This window comes from Rattus norvegicus, chromosome 5 (genome assembly GCF_021556685.1).
Source record: "Rattus norvegicus strain SHRSP/BbbUtx chromosome 5, alternate assembly SHRSP_T2T, whole genome shotgun sequence".
NCBI lineage: Eukaryota > Metazoa > Chordata > Mammalia > Rodentia > Muridae > Rattus > Rattus norvegicus.
The window spans coordinates 125582946-125605594 of record NC_141538.1 but is presented as its reverse complement, the minus strand read 5'-3'; the positions used below and the strand labels follow the sequence as shown (position 1 = coordinate 125605594).

General features: G+C 44.3%; 1 protein-coding gene across 4 annotated transcripts in view; it reads right to left on the bottom strand.

Moving 5' to 3' along the window:
• Fyb2 (FYN binding protein 2) overlaps positions 1-22649 on the bottom strand; it is a 116814-nt gene that overhangs the window by 83614 nt on the left and 10551 nt on the right.

The window sequence follows — 22649 nt, the reverse complement described above, 5'->3', positions numbered from 1 at the left end:
ATGTTCTTACTGCATGGAAGGACCAAGTAGAGACAATCATAGCAATTGATCATAAACCTTTTGGGTGTTTTGTTAAAGTAGGGTCTCAGTATGCAGCCCTGCCTGGCCTGAAACTCTGTGTGAACCAGGGTTACAGAGGTATATTTGCCTCTGTCTCCAGAGTGCTGGCATTAAAAGCGCATACCACTATGTCTGGCTGATAAACCTTTGGATGGCTTCTTTCTTTTAAAAGAATTAGTTAAAATCTGTGTTGGCATAAAGCAACTGTCTTCATAATATAGTCTCTGTTTGCTCAAAGAATAATGAAACTTTATCTCCATATAAAACAATTAAAAGATGACCAGTCTTACACCAGATGAATGGCTTACAATCCACCTGAAGACCGTGCCCTGCTTACCATCCTGGCCTCCTTGTACACTCCCATCTCCATGTCAAGTTTCCTTTCACTTCCTGATTGATTTCGAGTTCGTTTCTCCATTGCGATTGCCTCTAGCAGACCAGGTAGGGCCAGTTGCTTCCATGGTGCCCTGAAATCTCTTTATAACTTGGCTGCTGAATTTCACACTGTGTTAGTAGCAAATTCGGGAGGCTTATATCCAAGTTCTGACTCTGCCTCCTCTAATCCAGCCAAATACTATAAGCAACCTTATCTTAACGTCACATGTAGTCGCTTAATATTACAAACACTAGAAGGGTTGGGGCTACTATATGGAAAGTGTCCAGTATGGGGCCAAACACATAGTAGGGCTGTGATCAAGAAACGCTGCAAGAAGCTAGATAATATTTTCCTGTTAGTGGTTCCTTTGGAGATCAGGTCAACTCAAGCAAATGAAAAGCTACCGTACCACTTGGTAATGGTGGCTCAGGTCTAGGGCAGCAAGAAGGTCGGGGTTGGGGACAGTGAGGGAGAGTCCAGGACTACAGAGTGATCTGGCCGTTCATCTAGCCAAATAGGCGTGATGCTTTTTCTACTAGAGTTCCCACTTTCTCCTCTTAAAGTTCATTTATTTTTGTAAGTGCATTCTGGCATCTTCTGCCTGCGTGGGAGGTAGGAAGACATTTAATGGAATCATTTCAAAAAGAAAGAGCCATTATCTTCTGATCATGCTTCAAGTTTTCTTTTCTCCTTCCTCCCTTCCTTCCCCCTTCCTTCCCCCTTCCTTCCCCCCTTTTTCCTTTCTTTCCTCCCTCCTCCCTCCCTCCCTCCCTCCCTCCCTTCCTTCCTTCTTCCCTTCCTCTTTCCCTCCCTTCCTCCCTCCTTCCTCCCTCCCCTCCTTCCTTTCTTTCTCTCTCCCTCCATCCCTCCCTCCCTTCCTCCCTCTCTCCCTTGCTCTCCCATTCCCCACCTCTTCCCTCCCTCCCTTCTTCCCTTTTTTTTTTTTTTTGTAACTTGCATGTACACAGGCCATTGCCATGGCAGTGACTTTGGATTTTGCCAGCTGCAGGAACTCTGCGTGCCCTTTCCTCACCATGTTTACAGTTGACTCACACCTGCCCTCCATGGATTTAGGAAGGGAGGGAAGTTGACACGTTGCAAAAGGCAGGTGGCTGCAAGCTGGATTTCATGCTATATCCATGGTTGTTTTTCTTCCTCTGAAATCACTAAACACCTCCAGCCCAGCACTTGCTTATAGTTCTTTCTCCAAATCTCAGTGGTCCATTTCTTATACTTTAGTCAACAGACCAGGTAAATCATCTATGCATCCTCTCTCCTGATATGGCAGAAGACTGTATTGGGAGTGAAATCTGAGATCCTGAGTGTGATGTCTCAGGCTAGTCCTTCTCCAGCCAGGTACCTTATGAAATCCTTTTTGTAATTCTAACCTATTTTCCTTACTATAGAGTAGTATTTACTTATTCAGATGAGACAGAAGGATTAGGAGTTCAGGGCCAGCCTTGGCTACTCAAGGGGACCTGTTCTCATAAATAATATAGGCAGGAAATGTGGTCGATGGGGCTGGGAATAGACATGCATTTCTCATAACTGTTCAGGATCAAGATAACAGATGTACATATGTCATGGTAAATATTTTTTAATATAAAATACATGACCTTAGCTACTGAAAGATTTCAGTTTAGCACCATGAGAAGGACTGACGCTGCTGTGCAACCAATTTCCAGTACTCTTCATCTTACAAACGAGACTCTACATCCCTCAAACAATAGCTCTGTCTTCCCTTCCCAGGTCACTTTCTGACTCTTGAGTCTGACTCTTCTGGGTATTTAAGAATGGAAAAAACATATAGCATTTGTCTGGCTATTTAGCTTGGTATGGTTAAGTGACTGGCGATTTAACTTAGTGCAGTGCCCTTAAGGATTAGCCATGATGTAGTGTTACATTTCCTTTCTTCCAGCCAGGCAAGCTGGCACACACTTGGTGGGTCAAAGCAGGAGGATCTGCTCTCAAGGCTAGCCTGGGTCATATACCTAGGTTCTTTGCATATTTTTAGTTACTGGGTATTAGACTTCTATAAAACTCTGTACAAACATTGTTTTGATGCACCGCTTTCAATTCTCATGGGTATGTTCCCAGGTGTTGGATTGCTGGATCACATGACACTTCTGGTTTTAAGCTGTTAGAAATCTCCATACTGGTTTCCATGGCAATCACATCATTTTACATTCCCACAATTGGGACACAAGGATTCTTATTTATCAACATACTCACCAGCTCTTTTTTTTTGTATTGGCCATCCAAATGGGTGTGAACTAGCCAGTGGTTAATGGTTTTGAAGTAATGTGATAATTTTTTTTCTTTACTATCTGGAGCCATGTGAGCCAAAAAGCTATTACTTGGTAAAATTTAATCTCTGTAGAAATGATTTTGCAAAAATTAGAAAACAGAATTGTGCATTAGATAACCTTTAAGCCAAGGGCCTGTGCAAAGATCACTGCTTCAAGGTGGGGCAAAGCTGATAATGCTCAGCTCATTTCCTCTTCAATAAATGTCCATTAAGTGCCTACTATGTGGACGAGATACGGTTTTCAACACTGAAAGGCTCTTCTCTTGGATATTGTAGTTTAATAGTAGGGAGACATAACCTGTAAGTATAACACGCAAGAAAAGCTTAGAGGCAGGAGCTAGATAGAGAACGGGGTAGGTGCCATGCAACGTGAGGCATCATATCTGATCTTCAGAGGTACCACAGAGAGGCCACTATTTCACTCAGCCATGTACCATAGCGAGTGTCACCTCAATGGTCCCCAAAGCGTCTTCCGGCACTGCACTGCCTTCTTCTTCCTGGTATGCATGGGAAATAGGTGTGACTTGGGACAGTTTATCACCCTCTGAGAATTCAGAGTTGAGAGCATGAGGTACATAGACATCATGGGGATGGGCTGGGAGCTGACAGTGGGTTAAAGCCTTCTGACCAGAACCGCAGCCCATTTTTATGGATCCCACATCCCCGTGACCTTGTCTTCTTCAGCAACTGTTCTCTGTTTCCTTGCTCTTCCTACCGCCTCAAAGCCTTTCTCATTATTTTGAAATGACTTCTTTGTGGTCTCTTTACTGTGACTCTGGGTTCTTCTAATCCTTCATTTACCCAGCTGTTAGACAAATCTGTTTAACAACACAAATCTGATTATGTAAGTCCCTCACATGCTGAAAATCCTTCAAATTGGCTTTCTCGAGCTCTCAAACCAGCTCCAGTACATTTTCTGATCAGCTAAGACATTCCTAAGCCCTATCCTGTTGGTTTGCCATCACTGCGGCCACTCCTTTGGTGAGAAGCAGGCTGCCCAGCTTCTCACCAAATCCAAGTGCATACATAGCCCTCTCACAGCGCTTGACTTTCAAATGTATGATTTCCTCTGCCTGGAATGCCCATCCTTCTCCTAATTCCTCAAATTAGCAAATCTGATTCATGTTGCTTTAAGATGTGTATTGCTTTGTCTTCTGGGAGCTAGACACTGAAGTTAGAGTGACACATAGACTAGTTCCTAGTCAGACGCATGAAATAAGGGAAACGGCCACCTGTGGACCACACCAGTGTAATACAGTAGACTGTCACATACACAGGAATAGAGGCTTGTGCTGCAATGGAGTTACAAAGAAAGCTTCCTGGAGGCGACACCAACGGAGCATGAACAGGAAAAGGGTATCCAGAGAACAAGAACCATGGGCCTAGAAGTGTGGAGCAGCCTGCTGCTGACGGAAGAGCAAAGAATTCCACTCACAACTGCTCCCAGGGTCAGAGGGTGAGGCTATAAAGTCGGTCTTCTCAGAGTGCCTGAGGCAACCATCTTAAGTGCAGGGAGCAGGACGGGTGGCTCTCCCACCGAGGAGCCAAACACAATTTACAACAGATACCCTGTCCGCGTCTCTGCAAACCAGCAACATCACCTTCACTCCCTCTGCCTGCCTTCTCCTGAATGTAGCTTGACTCATCCAGCTTGGTGCAGTGAACCTGCCCTTCAAGCAGAGGCTGCAAAGGTCAGACGTAAATTTCCAGGTAGTCTCTATGCTGAAATTTTCCAAGCAGAGGCATCCAAGTTTCCAAGCACCGGTGAGGGAGATGGGTACCAGAGCCTATCTTTTGGGAGCCAAGTGTGGCAGAGGTTGCCAGGATGTGTAATGTCCATGGGTGTAGAATATGACACTCTTCCTAGTGCTCTTGGTAATTCCCAAAGGAACCTATAATGAACCCTTTGCTGTTAGACCAGGAACAACAGATCAGGTGATCTGCAGTGAAAAGTGCTGACACACACTGTTATGCTTTGCTCCACAGCAGCGCTGAGCACCCAGCATACTGTCCACCTCCCTCAGTCAGAGTGGAGACTCCATGAAAGCAGGCCCCTGCTTGTGTTTTAGTTTTTGATCACTCCTGCAATGTAACGTAAGAGCCTGGAAGAATATTTATCTTAAACAGCCGCTCAATAAAAAAAAAAATAGTGAATCGATGAAGATTTACAAGCCTTTCAGAATCTAGATGTTACAGACACACAGAGTCTTACTTATCTCAGCCTACCTCTAGCTCCCTTGTTCACAAAGTCTGTGGTGAATCGATGAACCAGAGAACGCACGCTTGGAAAAGTTAGCAGGTCCATACAACACGTGAATGGGAACTGTAGAATTTTAAAGTTTTCTTGCACCATCGTTGTGAGGTCAGCTTTGAACACCCACAGAGAAAACCAGTCCTCTATAATGTCAGCAGGTCACCCTAAAAATAGTTTTGGAAACTGTCCTGGGCACTTCTGTTCTAGATGGACCAGGAGAGCTGCAAAGCCATGCCTGAGCTATTGTGGGGACAATCAAAGATGAAAGGTGTAATGTCCTCTAAACAGAAGAGGCTTATCTCCACCACAGAAAGGAGGGGCAACCAGACACCATAAACAGAAGTAAGTGCCACTTCAGAAGGATGAGGCCACCAGGGTCAAACACTTCTAAGGCCAGTTCCCTGCATGTGATATTATGATGTCTCCGTTTAGCCAAACTTGGAGAACAGCAGGTGTCTCTCATTCACCTTTTATTTTATAGACTCGTGGAGCGTTAACAGCAGTGATAACACAGGAGGCAGATGCTTCTCCCACATGTCCACATCCACACGCTGATCTGAGTACCAGTTCACCTCTGTTGGTTTCCCAGGGGCAGACAGATACCAAGCACAGAAAGCCTAGTGCATCCCTCCAGGTCACAGAAGATCAACCCAGGAACTGATTCACACAGCCTAGATTTAGGGTCACGTTCACCCCTGAGACTATAAGTGCACTGCTCTTGTGCTCCTGGGCACAGGACACATCTGACAGGCATATGTTCCGTCCTCAGCCTCATCACGAACCCTGATGCATAGTCTTGATTGATCTCTACCAGCCCCACCATGCAGGTGTGATTACTGTGCCATTTTATAGATAAGCTAATGTGAGGAACAGGGTTAAATGACTCAAGTTTATAAAGATCAGTGGTTCTCAACCTTCCTAAGGCTGCGACCCTTTAACATGGTTCCTTATGGTGTGGAGACCCACCCCCCAAGCATAAAATTATTTTCACTACTACTTCATAACTAATTTTGCTACTGTTTTGAATCATAATGTAAATAACTGATAAGCAGGATATCAGATATGCAAGCTCTGTGAAAAGGTCATGTGACCCCCAAAGGAGCCACAACCTACAGGTTGAGAATCACCGACAAAGAACACTACACAGAGATTCAAATCCTCCTCTCTAGAATCCCAGGACTGCTTTCAACCCCTCTGCTACTGTAGGTTGACATTTAGCACTGGCTTGTAATTCTTTTCCTGTCTCACAGAAGTCCCACAACTAACTGTGTCAATGTCACAGTGTCATCGAAAACTGTCCCTAGTCACAGTCAGACTGTTTGGTGAATAAAATGGCTTCCTGAGCAAACCTAAAGACTAGAGTTTGATTCCCAAACTCTATTGCAGAAGGAGAGAACTGGACCCCTGAAAACCATCGTGGGACCATGCATGCTCTCACTGTGGAGCATGTGTGCCTATTTTCTAACATCCATGTAAACCACATTTGTGATTTACAATAAATAAAACAAACGGAAACAAAAATTATCTAATAGTTATTTTATGGAAGCAATTTAAAATTCCAGGAAACCCACCTTTTAAAAAACAAACAACATAACCTTTGAGCTGGGCAATGGTCTCACACACCTTTAATCCCAAGGCTCATGAGGCAGAGGCATATGGATCTCTGATTTTGAGGCCAGTCAGTCTGGTCTATAGATTGCGTTCCAGGACAGCCAGGTCTATGCAGAAAGCCATGTCACAATGACACAAAACAAAACAAAAACAAAAAACTTCAAAAATTTATATTTATGCGTATGAGTGTTTTACCTGTATATCTGTGTGTACATTGTGTGCATGCCTGGGCCTGAAGAGGTCAGGAAACGCTGTGGAATCCCCTAGATCTGGAGGTGTGGTTGTAAACTGCTCTGGGGGGGGGGGGGCTGGGAATGGAACTCTTGTGCTTTTAACCACTGACTCATCTTTCTGGCCCTCAGAAAACCAATCTTTATTTGCTTTTTGTTATTTATATTGACAGGAACACAACATTTTTTTTCTTAACAAAATTCTAAATGTTTATAACAAATGACATAGCAAACATGCCCATGCCTCCTTGGGTTTTCAAAGCAGCTCTGACTTGATGCAATTTTTAAAATATAAAAGCGCAAAACTAAATAATAAAATGTAATTAGGTGATGTAATGCTTTTAAAGTAAATTTGCAAATGAGGCAAGTTTGGTGTCAAATCATTTATCACTTTGAAGTTTACACAGCGTGGGGTGGAGGCTACTTGGCCTCATGTCTTTGCTGGACGCAGTGTCATGGTACTCTAGATGTCTCTCTGTGGTGCCTACATCACATCACACCCCAGCTCCACGTGAGAAAGAACTCTACAGGTTTGAATTATCCGTGACTTCGTGTCTGAATGCTGACGTAAAAACATAAGTGCAGGCTAAGTCTATACATTGCTGAGAATTATTGTTCACCACAGGGCAACATCAATGACAAAGGTTTATCATGAACCTGAAACTGTCCCTCCTCATAAGCAAAGTGCAAGATCCCTAAGGAACAGGCAAGCTAACAATCCAAGGCACAGGGAAGGCTGCAGAAGCCAAGGAATTATGCTCTAGTAAAAGGAGTAGTCATAGCTGCCAGATGCTAAAGGGGACAACTTCAGAATAGCATGTAGACAGTCACCGTTCATGAATACAGGCTACACCACTCCAAGAGCTGGGTAGTGGGAAGACTGTCTGTATTCCTGGCATCAGAGATTAACACCTAAGACAACCAGGAAAGGCTAAAAACAGCACAGGGCAGTCTGAGGTCCCCTCACCTTCCCTGAGAACAGGTTCAATCTGAAAAGTTAAAGCCCCTGACATCAGTATAAGGGCTGACAAGTGTAACTGTGTCCTCAGATATCTGCATCCTAAGGAGCACTTCCCATATGCTTTAAGGAAGGAATCTAGAACTTCTGGAACTACGGGTCAAATTCCTCTCTCATCGTATCTCCACTATGCAGACAGGAAGGCAATTCCCAGTGTCCACGGTGGTCATGTGCCTCCAGGCACTCTTCTGGGTGAGTTCGGCTTGCTTATCACCTTCTAACTTATCTCAACTGCCCACTGGCTCAATGAGCCTTTCAATTTTTTCACAGTGCAGGAGCTCGGTTCATCTCTGTTATCTTCAGTGATAGCTGGGCCAGCTGAGGAAAGCAACCCTAAACATTCAGTGGCTGTCTGCTCAGTGAAGGCAGTTATGGAAACAGCCACCTAACCCAAGGCTGAAGGTTTTGTCAATAAACATGCCGTGGCCTCGTGGATCAGTTTGGGGCCCTGAGATGGCTCAGTGGGTAAAAGTACTTGCCTCATAAGTCTGATTGCCTGAGATCAACCTGCCGAACTCACACTCCTTCAGCAAGGCAGGAAGCAGAGACAGGAGACAGAAACTCCTGGAGTTTGCCATGTGACAGAATTACAAGGTGGGGAGAACCGATTCCTGTGAGTTGTCTTTTAACCTCCACATCTGCATGTATGAGCACACACACACACACACACACACACACACACACACACACACGCTCGTGTGCATGCACGCAGGCAGACAGACACACACACACATACACAGGCAGGCAAACAGGCGAACAAAAAGGCAGAAACATAGACCCACACAGACACAGATACAGACAAATAGGCAGACAGACAGACAGACACACACACACAGGCAGGAAGTCAGGCAGACAAAAAGGCAGAAACACAGACACAGATACAGACAGATAGACAGGCAGACAGGCAGACACACAGATAGGCAGGCAAACGCAGAGACATAGACGTGTGTGTGCACACCCTCACACACAGACACAAGACTAAGTTTGGTGAAGCGCAGAGGAAGTGAAATGAAGTGTTTTGACTAGAGCCATTCTGGGTGGACAGGACAGCATAAATAAAAGCGGGAAAGCAGATCAGAGCAACCAGAACAGTGCAGGGGCAATGGAAGAAGGAAGCCATGCTCTTGGCTGCTTTCAGGGCGATAAGAAAAAGGTGTTTTGATGCAAAGCCTTTCGGAGGGCAGAGATGACAATGTTTAGTCTATATCTACGGACAACTTTTTTTGAGGAAGTTTTTCTGTTCAGTCACCAGAAAAACACTGGAACTGGAATTCAAAGGTCCTAATAGTACCTTGGTACCAATATAAATAATCCTATCTCCAGTGCCCCAAATGAATACTAATGACCAACTTTCCCTCATCAAACCCTGCCCATCCAGGTCTTACAAGTCACAGAACCTGCTTCACTTCTCTCTCTATCTTTGGGAAGTTGCTTGGAGTCCTGTCTTAGTTAAGGTTCTTACTGCAGTAGCATGCTATATGCTCAGACCTGCTACTGTTTCCCTAGGAAAACAATGTATGCTTGCTGAAGGTACCACACGTATTGACCAGAAACTGTCTTGGGATGATTCAGGTAGGGTTCTGATACTTAGACAGTTATGACAAATTAGTCATCCTAAAAGCACATTGGGAGACATGGGTAGGGCATTATGAATGAGTTCCTATCCATTTCCCAGGAAATTCTTCAAGGTTGGAGGAAGGAGAACAAGGCAATCAGTCTGTGCCGGGTACAGAAAATGGCAGCCGTGGCTGTAGATAACCCCTAGCAGAGAGTCCAGTGGGCCATCGGCTTCAGCTGGTATCTTTGCAATTATTTTCTCACTAGCAATTAGCTTCATGCAAGCAACCCTTCAATGACTCGATGGCTCTAAAATACATTTCTATAACAAATTTTCACTCTCTTTTCAAAAGCTGGCTTTTCCCCTGAACTATTAATCAGATAGTATGCTGTGGTAGTTAGGGTTTCTAATGTCGTGCTGAAACACCATGACCAAAGTAACTTGTACAGGGTTTGTCTCACTTCTGTATTACAATCCATTATCAAAGGAAATCAGGTAGGGAATCAGACATAGCAGTGGCAGGAAGCTGAAGGCAGGAGCTGGTGCAGAGGCCATGGAGGAGTGCTGCTTACTGACTTGCTCCTCATGGCTTGCTCAGCCTATTTTCTTATAGCACACATGATGACTAGCCCAGGACTGGCATCACCCACAATGGACTGGTCCTTCCAACACCAATCACTAATTTTAAAAAGGCCCTATAAGCCTGCCTACAGCTTGCTCTGTTGGAGGCATATTTTTAACTCCTCTCAGATAACTTCAGCTTGTGTCAAGTTGACATAAAGCCAGCCAGCTCAAATGGTAACTCCTTCAGCTCCTGGATCTCAAGCCACTGTTAAATGTGCTTTTTCCTCCCACCCTCCCTCATACTGAGTCTCTAATCCAAGAGTTTACATAATGCTAGACAAGTATTTTAACACCAAGCCCATGCTATTCATCTCTTTATTTTATGATCACGTAGACCTGCTGTGGTTCATGGGTAAGGACCATGACTTCCTTCATCCTCTCAGCCTGTGCTTCACCTGTTTTCTGAAATGTGTGGGGTATCTTTGCTAGACAATCACTGTTCAAGCCATACTTATTTCTTTTACATGGGGCTCAGAAACTCCCATGAAGCTGTTATCACTACCCCTCAAAACCTCTCACTTCTCAAACCTCTTTTGGAAATGGCTCTCAGTCTTGGATGTGGGACCTCTAAACAGCCCCCCACTGGACAGGGTACCTGTGCACCATAATGCTTTCTGTGTGGCCATCTCAGCCTTTTGTCCAACAACACATCTGGATGCAGAGCTCTCCAGCTGCCATTCTCTTCCGGTCTTATACTTCATCACTTCCTGCGCCCTGCTGTAAGGACTCAAGGGAAAACATTGCTTTCCCTGGGTTCCATGAGCTCCTTGGTGGCAGGTAGAGATGTGCTCTCATTTTCACAGAGCCCATGAGTTCTCCACAAGCGGCTCCGAGTGCTCAATAAATATTTACCAAAGCAACCCAGAACAAAGTGAATGAGCAGATAGCGGCCTAGAGGGGATTCTCATCTCAAAAAGGGCTTTCTCAGAGAACTACCAATTAATTTGCTGCCAACAGTGCTTCTAAATTGCTCTTCTAATCATGGCACTCCCTTATTAAAATCCTTCAGGAGTTCCCCATGGCCTGCTGCTAAGTTACACGTTCCTGAGCTGCACACATAAGGCCCTGTCTGCCTTCACCTCCATCTTCTTTCCCTAGTACTTTCTACTCCATTAGACTCTTCCCCCACCCCCCTCCACCCCATCCCCCAAGAAAACCAAGTTTTCTATGTGCACTTGTCCACAGTGTGCCCTCTGCCTTGAATACCTCTCCATATTTATTTTCTGGGCTCGTAGTCACCATTTGACCCAGAGCTGAGGTGTCAGTTCCCAGAAGTGTCTTCTAGCTCTGGGGTTAGGCAAAGCGTGCTACACACACACACACACACACACACACACACACACACACCCCGCTGTTACAGCAGCCTCTGCTCACCGGCTTCCAGTTTCCTACTTTGATCACAGTCATCTATGTGTACATGTGTCTGGCTGCTCTGACCTCACCCTGTTTCACACTGAGGACTGCAGAGCCCAGGAGTGCATTTTTTCCCAGCTCATGTTCCTGTCACGGTGCTTAGGCACACAGAGAATACAAAGATGACACAGGTCCTTTTAATTATGCATTTATGCATGTAGGGACTGAGAACAATTAGGCTTCACTCTAGACAGGTAAAGGGTGCTCTGGACTCTGATTCCATTCTGTTTATGTTACTACCTCTCCGGGTGTGCATGGCAGTATGTCTCTGCTGCGAGTTTCTGTAGTTCCACCAACAGGCTTCTGAGATAAGGACAGAGCAGAGGACCAGAGCTTTCTGAAGCTGTTTTCAGGCTGCAAATGAACACTGAAGACAAGGTCTGAAGCCAGCAACAACCAGAAGCTTGTGGGGTTTCAAAAGAACACTGTTATACACTCCTTTTCCTCAATGATAAAGTCTGCTATCTTTCCCCTGAGCATCCAAGGCCTGGTGGGATTGACACAAACACACACACACACACACACACACACACACACACACGCACCAACTCATACACACACACACACACACACACACACACACACACACACACACACAGCTTTTTCATTGTCTCGTGTAAGAGGCCACATACTGCGATACTGACAATTTCCCAAGGACACTGCTAGGACAGAGCGCTGCAGGCAGACAGGCAGGACAGGACAAACCTAACTGGGCTTGAGTAACAAGTGATATCACAGAGAAAAGGAGGCTGCTGCCCTTAGGAAGTGGAAATCACAGTTATTTACCAGTTGTGAAGCAAGGAGAGAAAGCTTTAAAAGGCCTGAGGCCTAGAGAGCCCAACAGGCAGAGATTCCTGGCCTAGGACGATTATCACACCTATGGCTGGAGTGAGACACGAGAAGAATGGAGATGGCTGTAACCCCCAGGCCTGCACACCATTAAATGAGCAGCACATTTTCAGTGTCATGGTTCGAAATGCCTTTTGGGATGTAGTGAGATCTGGTAACAAGAAAGTGATATTCTCTGTGGGCGTAGGCCCAAAATTGACACTGTTATCTCCCTCCATCACTGTCTATTTGTCCAAGGTCTCTCGCTGGCTTTACCCCAGGCATCCCTTATCTCTGCCTTCTGGTTAGCAAGGAGCAGGTGCCAAGCCTGCCTTCTTCTCTGCGAGTACTGCGGCATCTAAATTCCAGTTTTTACAGCTGTGCAGCAAGCGTTTTACACACAGAGCCACCAGAGCCCTTCCTCAAGGCACAGGTCTGTAGATCGACCGAGTAGGATGACCTGCCAAGCAAACCACGGCTCACTGCAGACGCAGGATTTACGGTGCCTTTCAGGAAGTCAGCCGAGCAGTGGAGGCTCAGCACTGCTTCCAGACATCAAAACGTTGCCGAGCAGTGGCTCAGTGTTGGTGTAGAGGGTCTCTGAGGAAATTAGGGCCATAAGCCTCTGAGGCCAGTTTCAAACTGAAGCTCCCAGCCAACAGCCTAGGTTTTAATTATATCTGCAGACAGGAGATGGGGCCTTATTTTGGAATTTACAATCTGTGCAAATGTGCCACAGCCCTACCAACTGCCCAACCATTCTTCATTATCTGGTACAGGAGCTTAGGGGCAAGAATGGAGTTTCTGGGCTGACAAGATATTTGGGGTAAAACCCCTTGCTTGATCCTCAGAATCCACAGTGGAAGGAAACAACGGAATCTCTCCTGAGAGTTGCCTTTTAACATGTGTATATCTCCATACACAGATACACAATTAGGAGGAGGAGGAGGAAGGGTGAAGGAGAAAGAGGAGAGGAAGGAGGGAAAGGAGGCTTCAGCAGAAGCTGCCTATTGGGAAGCAGGCCACAGAGCCAGTCTAATTGACAGGGCTCCCTGTGCTGTACCCTGAAGTCCTCTCTAGCCAGTCACTCCCTACCAGGGTTATGACAGCTTTACATAAAGTGCAATCTAGCAAGCACCTAAAGGAGAAGGGTTAAGTAGCTTTTCTGAGTCACTTTATTGCTTTGACCTACATTCTATGATGCAAATGCCTCAGCTGACCGGGCCATTTAAATTTCTTAGATTGTTTTGTATATTGGAATCCCAGCCAAATGAAGAAACCTTGAGAGGAACTGGACCCCATTCTAGCTTATGGGGTGCTAGTACTTTTTAAAGAAGGAACAAACAAGCCCCCCAGGTTCTCTGTCTATTCCATGCCTCCTTTCTGCTAGAATTTCAGAAAACTTGCTTTTAAGATATGAAGTGCCAGGCAGCTTTGCCCTGAACATATCTCCCCCATTATCTCCCTCGACTCTCTCCTTCCCCCTCCTCTTTCCCCCTCCTCCTCCACCCCCACTATAAAACTGCCAACATTTGGTGTCTATAAGCCGCTGCCTTTTAGACACGACCTTTGAACCCCTTAGCAATATGATATGGTATGTGGCATTACCATTTTACAGTCTTAGGAGCTGGCTTAGAGAGAGAACAATTTAGTCAAGGGTTAAAACTCCGTGCTGTGGATGTGGGAAGTAGAGGGGCTGTGTTTGGGTGACCTTCAGCTGAATCTTTTTCATCTCAGTTCCCATCAGTCAAGTAGGGTCCATCTACTCAGTATCCATTAACTAAGACAACCCGTGGTAAGTGGTCATCATGTTACCCGGTACTAACTATGCCTGGGAAGACTAACTGATCCTCCCTGGGTTTCTCGGTTTGTACCATTACTAAGAGGCAGTTTGGTTTAACAATAAACTTTTCTTGAGTTTGAATGTGAGCTCCCACACTTTGGGTGCCCTTTCGAGGACACCATGAACTGATGGCTTTAAAAAGAAACCCTATGCCATGCCAGAGCACTGCACTGTATCCTTCTCCTCACTTAATGTGTGTGTTTCAATAGTTACTATACATCTCGCTTACCTGGTAAGCCTCCCAAAGTGAGAGGTGGTGAATGCCCTGTGCTCCTTCAGTCATGGTCTTACTGTGCTGTTGTTGTGGTCCAGTTTTTATCTTTCTCCCTAGGCTGAGAATTACTTTCAATCATGGGAGCGGGGCTCAAAGCACGGGTTTGAGGGTTGAAATGCCTTAGGTTGGCATCCTGATGTGTTTACCTTAACAAAGTTGTTTCCTGTCTTCTGACACATGAAATGGGCTACCAAGCACTGCCATCACAGGCAATAATGTTGGCCTGGTAACTGGCATAAAGGAGGCTCTTAAGTAATGGTGTTGGGACAGAGAGTTGCAGTGAGAGTGGTGATGGTGGAGGTAATGCCGATCCACTCATGATTATCATGTGAGTGCTGGCAGGGTGATTATCTGAGGCAACAAAAACACGTGCCCAAGTTAATCAGCCTGGTGTTTTCACGTGGGAGGATCATTTATCAGTTTTGACAGGTGGCATTTTACTTGCCAGTGACAAAGGCGAGTCTTGGCCCCTCTTTCTCTGCACTCATCATACCCAATCCTCTTCCTCCTCTTCAATTTTAAACGTTCTAGTAGTAATATACACTTACTTATTATTATCAGCATTGAAGAATATAAGGCAAACTCTATTTTGTATCTAAAACAACTGTTAGCCTAGGAGCTAGAGTTCACATGACCATAGAAGTAACGAAATGGCAAAAAGACAACTTATTAAGATATAACTATCACCAGAGAACAAAACATAAAAACCCAAGGTGTTACCTTTTAGTTTTCTCGCTTGAGGCACTCATGTTCTTCTGGATTCCTAATACTTTGCTAATTCATTGATGTACAGTATTAATGTATCATGATATATGAATAAAGAAATCAAATTTTGAAATCAAATTTCAATATAGCAATTCTCAAGAGCAATGCAATGATATATACAACCTAGATTACAAAGGTAGTAACACTTAGCCTCTTGTGTGATGTGTTCAAAAATAAATATATTCACAATTAAAAATGAATTGTGATTCATAGGAAAAAGGAAAGATGTGTTTATCGATGATTCATTGGAAATATGTAGCAATGATATTGCAAGAGTTTTCAAAGTATCGTTTCTTGAAGACTTGTTTTATAAGCTAGATTATTTTATTTCTATGTGTGTGTGATGTGCAGGAGTATATATACACATGCCTGTCTTAAGATGCCCATGGAGACCAGAGGAGGGCTTTAGAACTCTTGGGATCAGAGTAATGGATGGTTGTGAGCTACCGTGTCAGAGCTGGGACCTAAACTCCAGTCTTCTGTAAGGGCAACAGATGGCCTTAACTGCTGAACCACCTCTCCATCCCATTTGACCTATATTCTGGGTCAGAATTCTTTATTATTTCTTTTATTTTTTAAGAATGTATCATTTCCCCTGTCTCTTTCCTCCCTCCCAAACCTCCCATGTACACTTCCTTACTCTCTTTCAAGTCATGCCCTTTTTCCATTACTTGTTATACATACATATGTATGCACACATATATATTCCTAAATACATAAAAACAGCCTGTTCAGTCTGCATAATGTTATTTGTATATATGTTCTCAGGGCTGAACATTTGGTATTGGGTAATGTGTGCTCTTGTGTGCAATCCGTGTGCTGTTCCCCGAGGAAGACTAGTTCTCTGGGGCATTCCTTAGTTGCTTACAGTTCTTTATTTAGGGTTGAGGGCTCATGGGCTCCTCCAACCCAGTCCATGTTAGCATATCTAGTGTTGTCTTCATTCACCTCATGTTTAAGGAGTCACATTCATTCCTGATCTACATACCTTGACAAACCCTATGACTTTACTCTCTTCTCATGTTTTCCTTCCTACTTCTAACCTATACCCAAGTCTGTTAGTGATATTCACTCAGAAGAGTGGCACCAGACCACCCACTTCAAAACTTTATTCTGCCCATTACTACCCTATTCTGGGGGTCTCTCTTCAAGTATAGTCAGTAAATGTGGGGAATAGTAAAGGGAGCCCTGATGAGGAAAGAATCTGAAGAGGCCACCAGCTAGAGATGGCCTTGAATTTTCTCACGGGTGCTGGGACAGATCTGGGATTTGGCTAAGAAACCAGATTGAGGTTAATGGTGAGAATAAGGGGAGGGTGGAGTGACAGAGGCAATCTGTGTAGCATGCATGGTTTTAAGAGTGATGGGTGTTCTTTTCTGTGTGTTAATAGACAAGATGAATGATTAAGACATTTAAAGTCACAGGATACTGCACAGATAAAAACCACAGGCAATTATTTAACTTTGAAGGAATAGAAGGTCTGCAGTGATGACTTTCTGATCCTGTGCAAGCTTTGGTTCCTCAAGAGGATCTGACTCCTTGGAGCCCAAACTGAAAGGAGAAATAACACTAGGGTAGTAGAATCTCAGAGCCTAGGCCTGTTCATCTACAGCAGTGGTTCTCAACCTTATTTCTGGACCCCTTAATTCAGCTTCTCCTATTGAAGTGATCCCAAATGAAACATTGTTTTTGTTGCTACTTCATAAGTGTAATTTTGCTACTGTTATGAATCATAATGTAAAGACCTGTGTTTCCCTATGGTCTTCAGTGAGCCCTGGGAAAGGGTTGTTCACTCCCCAGGTTGAGAGCTGATGATCTAGAACATGAGTTCTCTTCTGGTTTTGGAAGTTTGTAGTAGGGATTAGAGACCCCAGAGCCTACCATGTCACTAGAGTAAAAGTTAATCTTAATTTGTTCTCATCCAGTATGTCACAGCTTAAGGAAGTTAGGTAAAATATTTGTTGACCAATTAGAGATATATACTCTCTCTTTATTTTGGTAATATCTAAAATGAAAATAATTGTATTTATTCTTTTGCATTACTAAAGTTCTTGTAAATATCAAGTGAAGTAGGAAGATGTTATGAATAGAGTAGAATGCAACTCAGGTTGGAGGAATTCCTTTAAATGTCTGCAATGCATGAAAGGGTGGTCTGGGTACAAAGAACTGAGCTCCTAGACCTAGATTAGCAGAGACAGGTACAGCTCGCTGAGGACACTGGTGTACGGAGCAGCATTCTACCTGTGGCAGCTCAAAAATAACTGTGACCTGATGAGGGGACCATAATGCCCACCTATGTCTAGAGAACCAGATGTAGCTGAACACAGCCCCGATAGGGATTCTGGGAAACTGCTTCAAATCTTAAAACCAGGCTCTAACCATGCACTTAAAAGGCTCATGAAGAGCCCAGAGGAGAACAAAGTGAAGGAGGGAGATGTAGCGAATCCAGGATCTGCTCTGATCATCATCTGCCCCTGGCTCTTCGTCGGAGAGCCTATTCAACCCTCCGCAGAGGTGTACAAGCATCCATGATTCTATTGTCTACAGTCCCACTCCCTGCTATACACAAAGCCTGTTGCTCCACAAGGCATATTCTTTTCTGCTACAGGTCCATGAGACACACTATCCTCTATGGCTACAATGTCTTTCTCACATCTGTCCTCCATTGCTAGAACTATGCATGCTGTCCGTCTAGCATAACAGACACAACTTTTACCAAAGTAGCCATAGCTACTCCTAAGAGACCTCAAGATCTAGCCTCTGGGTTGTTGATGTTCTTTCATGGAAGAAGGGGGTGCGGAAGCAAGAAAGTGGATCCTCACTTGAGATTCATCTTCCTCCTCCACACTCCTACCTATTTTATGTAATTCTGCCTTAATTACATAAGGTCTTGTGATCTCAGAAGGCACTAGACTATACAGTGTGTAGAAAGTTAACCAAAAGGTGGACTCCCATCAATGCCAATATTGGAACATCATCCTTCTTGCAGGGTCAGACTCTCTGACAGTGTGGCTGCTTTGGGTCACCTATACAGTCGAGAACTTCTCACCCATGCTCTGTAAGTGAGCCCAATCAAGGCACTGGCTCCCCAAGTTAGACTTTGGTAGAATTACACTTTGCTTATTCCAGAAGGTGCTCCAGATGGTGAGAGAAGGCAGATAAGTGTTTACTCCTAGTTAGAGAAAGCCTTCTTGCAATAGCTTGTCATCCTTTGGCTGAGTCAGAAATGATCTCTTCTGACTCACCAAGTGAGTCCAGTCACTTGAGTGTGATGCTTTTGTCCCCACTGCAATGATGTGATATTGCTGTTGTATATCTTCCTTATTAAATGCCAAGATGTTTGAGAAAGGCCTAAATTGTTTCATTTTATGGACTCTTGGCACTCTGCTTATTAAATGAAAGATCTCTGGGATCACATAGACTAAGTTTCAAGCCCTGGACTCATGACTGAGTTGTGGTCTTAGAATATATATTTAAACCCATGAGGGTTCAATCTTTCTATTTGAGATAGGTAGAGTGATCGCTGTCAGAATGCCAGGTGATGCAGTTACATTCTTCACAGGAAGGAGACCATGACCTGGCCTCTGAACATACTTGTTATCATTGTAGTTGTCATTCTTATTGATCAAATAAATTAGTGGAGAAGATAACAATAAGAAATAACCTCTGATTATTTTTTCAGAATGAAAGTCACAATATGGGAAATAAGTTGTATAGGAAATAGCTATTTGCCCACAAAAACACAAACAACAAAACAAATAAACTAAACGCAATTGGATGAATACTCTACAAGCAACTGGTCAGGATGGGCTAGGAAAGAAGTAGGCTATAATACCCTCCAGAGTACCTACATAGTACCCTCCCGAGTACCTACATAGTACCCTCCCGAGTACCTAAGGATGCCCGTGTCCAAACTCTGAGAACCTGTGAATCTGTTTTATTATGATGTCTTACATGGTGAAAGGAACTTTGGGAATAAGGTCTTGGCTCACCCGGGTGGGCTCAGTATATTCTTAGGGCCCTTATAGAACAGAGATAAGAAATTAATTGTTTTAAAAGATATAAGGCTGAAAGCCAAGATCAGAGAGAAAAGAAGATTCCACCCTGCTGCCCTTGACACTGAAGGAGCCACCAATCAATGAGAGCAAGTGGGTTCTAAGAGGAAAAAGGCAGGGAGACAGATTTTTCTCATATCGACAGGAGGCGTGTAACCTGCGGCCCACTTGTTACACCATCAATAGAAACCAATAATCAGGCGATTTTGAAAACAGGGTGATCAGTGGTTAGTATAGGATAGGTTTTGCTGAATTCAAGCAGACCCCAAATCTCAGTGGCCTAACCCAAGGCTCCTCCATCCCAGCCCTCTCTTCCACATGCCCAACATATGTAGAAGGACTGACTGGTCTCTACATTCACTCAGAGATCTGCCTTGCAACATCTTATACCTCAGCATCTGGGGCAGGTTCAGAAGGGCTAAGAGACTCATAGCCATTTGTGGTGCCTGGAGTGTCACTTCCACTCACATCCTATTGGCCAGCATGTGTCACATGACTTCACCATAATTTGAAGAAAAAAAAAAAAAGCTGGGGTATCCTTAAGAAAGCAAAGGGATGTCTGGTAAGTAAGTACTGAGCATTGTTGGCCACAGCACTAAAAACTGATGTGGAGTAGTAAGACTTCTCAAAGAGGCTTTTAACATGGTAACTAGAGGTCAGGAGAGGTAGGTAGAGAGATGATCACAGGCCAACCATGGACAAACTTGCAGAGTGAAGAGAAAAAAAAATGGAGGGAAGAGGAAAGCATGTTGAACTTCTCTAAGGTCAGATGGGTATGAACATTCATGCTGAATTTAACACATGTTTGCCCAAACTTGACAAGCCATAAAGGCACTAAAACTACCTTTGCAGCAGATTTCTATTTTGCGTAAGATCTCTAGTTGCTTGGTGGAAAGGCTAGTCATATTTTTCCCCATTTCTTTCCAAAAGGATTCCAACAGGGTCTTGAGATTAGCTGAGGATAGCTGCTTTCTTCCTTTCAGAAATCTTTCTAGCTGAAGGTCAGGTTATATGATAAAATTTCCTGTGTGGACATCTCGCCAGTGGAATCCTTAATGTTCCTACGTAACTTATACTTGGGCTTACTAACTTGAAGCAGGCCTTTATGAGCCCAGCCTGATTCAACACCAAGCTTGAGGGCTAATCTTGATTATCACCTGGATAAGATGCAGGGTCACCAGGGGAACTATCTCCTGGCAAGTCTCTGAGGGATTATCTAGATTAAGTGAATTGAGGTAGGAAGACACACCCTATTCTGGTTTTATCTCTGTGACACCGATAAACCACTCTGACTAAAAGCTGCGTAGGTGAGGCAACGGTTCCCTTCAGTTTATAGGTTACGGGACATGAGGGCAGGAATGCAAGCAGGAACTTGAAGTAGAAAACACGGAAGAACACTGTTTTCTCGATTACTAGCAAGTCCATGATTAATTAGATTCTTTACATAGCCCAAGACTGCCTGTCCTGACCATGCCTAGTGTCATCCACATTGGGCTGGGTCATCCTACATCAATAAAAATCCAGACAACTCCTCATAGACATGTCCATAGGCCAATCCTTTTTCCTCAATTCATTGAGGAATCTAGGCAGTTCCTCGATGGACTTCCTCTCAGACGGCTAGACTATGTCCAGTTGACAGTCAAAGCTAACCATGATATACATTAGATGTGAGAGGTACAATGACATGCATTGTGGTCCTGGACCATAACCAAGGAGGAAAGAAAGCTGAATACAAGTATTGGTTACTGTGTTTGATGATCTTTGGATGTGATGTGGCCAGCAGCCTCTTGTTCCTCCCCACCTCTCACCCCACCTCCATCTTGGATTGCATTTTCTTTTCTGGAAGTCTATGCACAAAGACAAAAGACCCCTCCTTTCAGTTACCTTTGTCAGGTGTTTTGTCAAGGCGATGAGATAAGTAATAATTTCAAGCTGCAGCAGAGTAGGAGAGAGCGGGACCTAGGTATTTATCCAGTCTACACGTCACTCACTGCCATAATTTCCTTCTGTTGGCACCTTGTATTGTAATTCACAAAACCCTTTCCTCACTAACGTCATCTGATCTCCATAACCATCTGAAAGAAGGTGGGTGACGTTCAATTCCATTCAACAGAAGAGAAACTTAACCTCAAAAGCCTTAAGCAGCTTGGCCATATGGCTGTGCCCTAGTCAACCATGGTCAGGTACACCATTGCCTTGTGCACCTTCTTCTGTGATGTTTCATGCTTACAAGTTCTACCTCACCATCCTCCAGAAAATGTAGGGGACGTGGGCACTTTATTACCAACAGCCAGTGTTAAAGGAATGACATGTGTTAGGTAATATGCTAAGAGCTTCACATCTATAAAAATATCTATGTGGCAAGCTCCATTATTATTATGATGTATTTTGTAGATAAAGCAAGGAAAGTATAGAGCAGTGGAACAGGGCCCCAAGGGCAAGCAGCCAGGGTGATTTGTATCTAGTGAATCCAGCCATGCAGTCTGCATTAAAAAACAAGCAAGCAAGCAAGCAAGCAAACAAACAAACAAACAAATGTTTCCCATCTCTTCCCTTCTCCCATCCCAACTCTGTTAGGCAACTGTTTAGCCTCTAAAGGACTCACTAATATATTTTTAACTATTCTCAGCAACCCGTCTACCATAGCCAGGACACGATACATCTCCCTCTCTTGACCCTGTTTGATCAGGCATGGTCTTTAATATCATGTATGTTTATCACTTTATTCACCACATCTGCTTTTCTGTTTCTCTGTGGACCGTGAGTGCCTTCACAGTGTGCTGTCATCATTGCCAGCAGCATCAGCTAATGCCACCATAGTGTTCACCATTCTAAGTGTTCGGTAGAAACCCTGAGCTCAGGAGAGTTCGGGCACTGTCAATAAGTGGGTAGGGTCCTCCACCGAGGTGCTCAGAGAGGTGAATAACAGGCTGAAGATCACACACCCAGTGGGAGGTAGTAGCGGCATTCAGACGCAGGGACTGAGAGGGGTTCGCTTTTGTGACGCTGGAGATGGAAAATAGGGCCTCAAAAATGCCTCCCAGATGCTCTACCACCGAGCTACAGCCCACCCTGAAGACAAGAGATTTGAGAGGCATTCTACAAAAGTTCCCTCTTCCCATAATCCCTGAAACAATGCAGAAAGAGTAGTCATAGCCGAAGGAGAAGAGTCTCAACACACCAAGCCCATGAGACATAAAAGCACAACTTGCCTGTGAGTCTCTGTGGAAAAATGAAAGCAGTTTTGGTTACGCACAAGCAGGGAAATGGCATGGCCAAGATAGTCTCACTGTTCCTCAAGTTTCTTTCAGAGAAGGTGTTTCTTCACAGTAACAGGACAACAATGAATCTCACAGAATGTTGTCCCATTAATAGTTTCCACCTAAAAGAGTTGTACTAAAAGTACAGCTGAGACCGTTTGAGCACTTTCCG